This window comes from Eufriesea mexicana, unplaced genomic scaffold (assembly GCF_001483705.2).
Source record: "Eufriesea mexicana isolate 0111107269 unplaced genomic scaffold, ASM148370v2 scaffold3966, whole genome shotgun sequence".
NCBI lineage: Eukaryota > Metazoa > Arthropoda > Insecta > Hymenoptera > Apidae > Eufriesea > Eufriesea mexicana.
Window position 1 is genome coordinate 128765 of NW_016911967.1, and position 6585 is coordinate 135349.

Below are 6585 nucleotides of genomic sequence, written 5' to 3' on the forward strand. Positions count from 1 at the left end.
AAATTATTTAAGAGAGTGGACAATGGCCACTGAATAGCCATTGATATAGCCAACGATGATATACAACTAAACCAACGACGAAGCATTCGAGTATTGTACAGAATACTCGAATGCACAAATAATGAAATCTAGAGTAAAAGAAATAAAATCTGGAAGAAAAAAGATAATTAAAACCTGAAACAAAAAATAATTAGTACCTGAAAGCAGAAATTATTGTTAAATTATTTAAAAGAGTGGACAATGGCCACTGAATAGCCATTGATATAGCCAGCGATGATATACAAATAAACCAACGACGAAGCATTCGCATATTGTACAAAACACGCGAATGCATAAACAATAAAATCTAGAATAAAAGAAATAGAATCTGAAAAAAAAGAAAGGTAATTAAAACCTGAAACAGAAAGAAAAAATATTAACGCGGACCTTCCGAAGTCGAAGAGGCAACTGGCTCGAGCCTGTACGCGGGCCCCTTATATAGCGGCGGTCGGCCGAAGATCAGCGAAAATTTCCGAACTCTACCGATTCCTTTAAAAGTTACTTTTCCACTGTAATAACTAATAATCTACTAACTTTTTTGACTTTTATCGTTAATATGCGTTACAAACTATTTGTTAACAACAATTTTAATTTACTATTGACAATAAATTTATTAATTTATTAGCTTTTTGTAAGTTACGAATATATTTTAATACAAATACGTTGCTTGTTGAAGTAGTAGTTAATAATTTATTAATTTCTTTACATTTATCGTTAATGTACGTTGCAAAATATTTGCTATTAACAATAAATTTATTAATTTATTAACCTTTTGCTAATTATAGATACATTTTCACGCAAATACGTTATATGTACTAGTAATAGCCTATAATTTAGAAATTCTTCCACTTGTATTATAAATTTACGTTGTGACCAATTTGTTATTAGAAATGTGTTATAATTTTTACACTTTTGCAAATTATAGGCACATTTCAGCACAAATACGCTTAAGTTCTAGTAATAGGCAATAATTTATTAATTCTTTCACTGTGATTGTAAATTTATGTTCTGAACAAATTGTTCTTGACAATCAGTGTAAAAATTTATAAACTTTTTGTAAATTATAGAAATATTTCAATACAAATATGTTACAAGTTCGAGTAATAGTCAATGACTTATCAATTTTTTCAATTTTATTATAAATTTACGTTGTAAATTACCAGATATAGTTCCTCCCACATGTCATAGGCAGTCTTGCAAGAGGTTACAGATATTAGTAAATTCTTCTCAATGGACATTATAATGAACTTTTTCATCTTGGCATCTCTTATTATCCACAGAACTTCACCATTTTCTTTATTTCAGCTCCATCTTTCTGAAAATTAAACCATTAATGCTGATCATTGACGATGACCACTGATATTAATATCTATTCAGACCAGAAACACAATATACCTTTCAATTTTATTATATTCTTTGTATCTTGTCATAAGAAAATATCACAGAAAGGAAATTTATTCCCTTTTTATCCGTCAAACACGTCTACATTCCTCAGCCTTCATATCACCAACAAATACATTTGTCCCGAATGTCACTGGGCCAGCAGACCTAGAAAAGAAATACACGTATCATAACTTAAATATACGTACTACTGATTAAATGAATCAACACCATAAAATATAATCTTCGACATGTAATACCGCTACGCAGGTAATACCAAACAAGCACTATATTCTTCTGCTACAACTCGTGCTCGCTAAAAAAAATCATCAAACTTATTAGAGAAGAGCCCACTCTACGGGGATAGATGTAAAAAATCCGGCCAAGACAAGAAATTTCATAGATCGAAATCAAAAAAGTCTATTACGCAGTACGACCTGTCACCCTCCCGCACTTTCGGCACTATTATACGCCACTGACCACTCGAAACGCGAAAAAAATCGGCAAACTCGATAGAGAACAGTTCACTCTGCGGGGATAAATGTGAAAATTCCGGCCAAGTCGCGAAATTCCGAAGATAGAAATCAAAAAATTCTATTACGCAGCACGACCTGTCACCCGCCCGCACTTTCGGCACTATTATACAGCACTGACCACTCGAAACGCGAAAAAAATCGGCAAACTCGATAGAGAACAGTTCACTCTGCGGGGATAAATGTGAAAATTCCGGCCAAGACGCGAAATTCCGAAGATAGAAATCTAAAAAGTCTATTACGCAGCACGACCTGTCACCCGCCCGCACTTTCGGCACTATTATACGGCACTGACCACTCGAAACGCGAAAAAAATCGGCAAACTCGATAGAGAACAGTTCACTCTACGGGGATAAATGAAAAAATTCCGGCCAAGACGCGAAATTCCGAAGATAGAAATCAAAAAAGTCTATTACGCAGCACGACCTGTCACCCGCCCGCACTTTCGGCACTATTATACAGCACTGACCACTCGAAACGCGAAAAAAATCGGCAAACTCGATAGAGAACAGTTCACTCTGCGGCGATAAATGTAAAAATTCCGGCCAAGACGCGAAATTCCGAAGATAGAAATCTAAAAAGTCTATTACGCAGCACGACCTGTCACCCGCCCGCACTTTCGGCACTATTATACAGCACTGACCACTCGAAACGCGAAAAAAATCGGCAAACTCGATAGAGAGCAGTTCACTCTATGGGGATAAATGAAAAAATTTCGGCCAAGACGCGAAATTCCGAACATAGAAATCTAAAAAGTCTATTACGCAGTACGACCTGTCACCCGCCACCACTTTCGGCACTATTATACGGCACTGACCACTCGAAGCGCGAAAAAAATTGGCAAACTCGACAGAGAACAGTTCACTCTGCGGGGATAAATGTAAAAATTCCGGCCAAGACGCGAAATTCCGAAGATCGAAAGCACGAAAGTCTATTACGCAGCACGACCTGTCGCCCCCCCCCGCACTTTCGGCACTATTATATGGCACTGGAAACTCGAAATCCGAAAAAAATCAGTAATCTCTTTAGAGAACCGTTCACTCGTTGAACAGAAAAATTCCTGTCCCGAAGCGAAACTACGAGAATCTAAAACAAAAGAGTCTATTCCGTAGCACAATCTGTAACCAACTTTCATTTCCGGCACTGTATTGTCGCATTGACGGTAGGAATGTGGGTACATTTGTTAAAGGAAAGCATAATCAATGCTGTTATACCGAAAAAATCTAATCGAAAAGTCTAATTGCGGAAATACATAGGAAGAAAGTGAACTTTGTATCACAATTTTACGGGCATACACACTATTCTCAGTTTATTTCATATGTGCTCCTTAGTACGGATGAAATGTTCATAATTAGTAATATTGTATTTCTTGAACTTCTCACAACTTCTTAACCTTGTGTCGTATTCGTAAATATTACGATAATGCTGCAAAGGTTATCTACAACTGCATTGGTACGAACTAATATCCGACACGTCGCGTTATTTTTCTCAAATGTATATTTCCTCACTTGTAGTAATTAAAACGTTAATTAGCGATATCATGACTTCATAAAACCTTTGGAAGAAATCTTTAATATTTTGCTTTGATGCACGAGAATATTCCACTATTTGTTACCGGTACGCCGGCTTTGCCGCCAACTGGAAGTTGATTGCAGCCGGATATGCTACTTATTTTGTGGCGGGAAAATTCTACGTCTTTGAAATAGCTATGCGGTAAAATGTAAAACGATGTCTGTTATATTTATTAATATCAATGAAGCAAAAATAAATATATTTTTGTTATAAAAGTGACAAATTTCTATTACAAAGACGTTATAAATTAATAAAATTAATTATAACGTTAGTATCAAACATATAATATATGATAACGTGTATTATACATTACTTACATAATTTGATACATGAACATTGTGAACACATTTATTGAACATACTTCTTGAAAACGTTAGCTTCTAATGCATATGTAGTTAAAACCATTATGTCAGACTTATCCAAAGAAAGTATGTATCGCTCGGTTATAATAAAGCTATAAATATTTTTGCTATTGCTAATAAGATGCATTCATGTTCAGTTTTAAGTATACTTATGACAAACTTAAAATGTTACTGTTAAAATTAAGATTAAATAGTACTTTTAGTAAAACAGTTTACCTAACTTATGCTGTGATGGGTGGGAATAATAAAACAATAAAACGATATAAATAACTATCACACAATCTCTTCCCTTCTTTTCATTCTCTTAACACCCTCATAAAGCTTTTCACATTCTTTAACAAATTTGGGCCACTCACTGGTTTAGTTAGACAATTAGTATTCATTTCTTTATCTGGCGCATAACAAATTTGTAAGTTCTTAATTTTTACTACATCTCTTATATAACAACATTTTTCTGTGTAAAAGCTTAGATTTAATTTTCTACATTTATCGCACTCAATCTGTTACAAATCAATCTTTCCCACCTCTTTTTTCAGTAGGACTTCACATGTCCTCAAATATCTTAATATCCCCTTCAATCCGTTTATGTCCATCATTTTAGCATTATGATTAAACTATGACAAACATCCTACTGCAAATGAGATGTCTGGCCAGAGATAAATATTCCAATATATGAGTTTCCTTAATAATTCTTGATATGTGTTTATCTTGGATTAAGCTATAGTGGATTTGTCCTTCCTCTCAGCAACTCCAATGTACTGCAGCATCTTGTCTGGAATCAAATCATGTTTTATTTTCTTTTGATTTAACCAAATCTGGAGGTCTTGTCCCACAAACTCACCTTCATTGTCTGAACATATAAGTGCTTTTCAACTTCTTGATAGATTAATTTTCTTTCAATGCTACCAACATTTTTATTTCCTCAGCTGCCTGACCCTTTTCCTATAAGAGAAAGAAAAAAATAATCACTCTCCAATAATCATCAGTAGATAAGATGTACCTTTTACCTCCTTTGGACATTGACTTTATTGGTCCAATCAAGTCCATATGTTACAGCCCCATTCAATTTCACATAGCACTTATTCTTCACCTAATCCTTTTCTGGTCAGCATATTCAATATGTATTATTTGGTACATATCCTGAAAATATTTGTAAGTTTTTGCTTCAAGTTTGTGTACTAAACCAACAGACAATGCTAAAAAATCTTTTCATATACCTTATGTTTGGCTTTCTCTCTTGCTAAACCTCATAAGGAGTTTTGAATGGTCAGCTAACTTTGTTCAGTTTTTTATATGGACAGCTGTACTCACTGCTTCTGCCCAAAAATACACTGGCAAATTTGAATGCATCATAAGTGCTTTTGTCATCTCTTTGATGGATCTGTTCTTCCTCACAGCATCCCTATTGCATTACGGTGTCCTTGCTGAACTGAAATCATGTTTTATTTCTTTTTGATTTAAATAAACCTAGAAGTCTTGTCTCACAAACTCACCTTCATTGTCTAAGCATATAAGTACTTCTCAACTTCTTGACAGATTGATTTTCTTTAAATGTTACCAATATTTTTATTTCCTCAGCTCTCTGACCCTTTTCCTATAAGAGAAAGAAAAAAATAATCACTCTTGAATAATCATCAACAGATAAGATGTATCTTTTACCTCCTTTGGACATTGGCTTTATTGGTTCAATCAAGTTCATGTGTCACAGCCCATTATTTTTGCTGTTTTTATAGTTTCCAATTTCCTATGGATATTTCTACAGATTTTTGCCATAAAGCAACATTCACAGTCTATACTTAAGATTTATCTTTACTTTTCATATCCATTATCAATTATGCATTCTCCATCTGTTGAATGATCCCCATATTTTCATATCGATACCACACATCTTTCTCTGCTGAAACATATGCTGCCTCCTACTTGTTTCTTCATTCCACATAATATGAATTTTTTCTTCTTACAGCTTTCATTTGAACTCCTTCCTTTATATACATCAGCTCCATTATTCTGAAACTTAACACATTAGCGATGACCAGTAATTTTGACTACTGATATTAATATTTATTCTGTTCAGAACTACAACATACCTTTCAATCTCACCTGTATTCTCTATATCTTGTTGTTACAGGGGATTATCACTTAACTTAATTTTATTTCCTTTTGTCTGCCTAAACCATCTCCTTTTTTTGAACATTTTTTTCATCACCAAATATTTCTATTCTGTACGTCATATAGTTAGCTGATCTAGAATCTAATAGACATATCATACCTTACATATTTGTATTACCGCTTCAATTTTTCCTCACTCGAAAAAATAATTTTTGTCATCTAATCGCTCTATGCTGGTGATATTCCACAAGTCCAATATTTTTTTCCTGTTGCACATGCCTGTTCATTTCAACAGAGTATTGTCTTCTAAAAACCAGCCTCTGCGATCACTAATAAAAGATAGAAAAACAATGTCATATCTTACAATATTTATTTACAACTTATGAATATGTTAATACAAAGACTTTCAGTCTTTTGCATGACGCAGGCACATCTCCATGGACACAACAGTGCTTCCTGCGTCTTTTGGCCATTTTTTTCTCATTTCCCATGCACTCTCCTGTACACTTAGTGAAAAATTAATAAATTACAGTTTCTATGATTAATTTATTAACTTTTATAATTGCGTTGTAAAGGCGTACCCTTGCAGA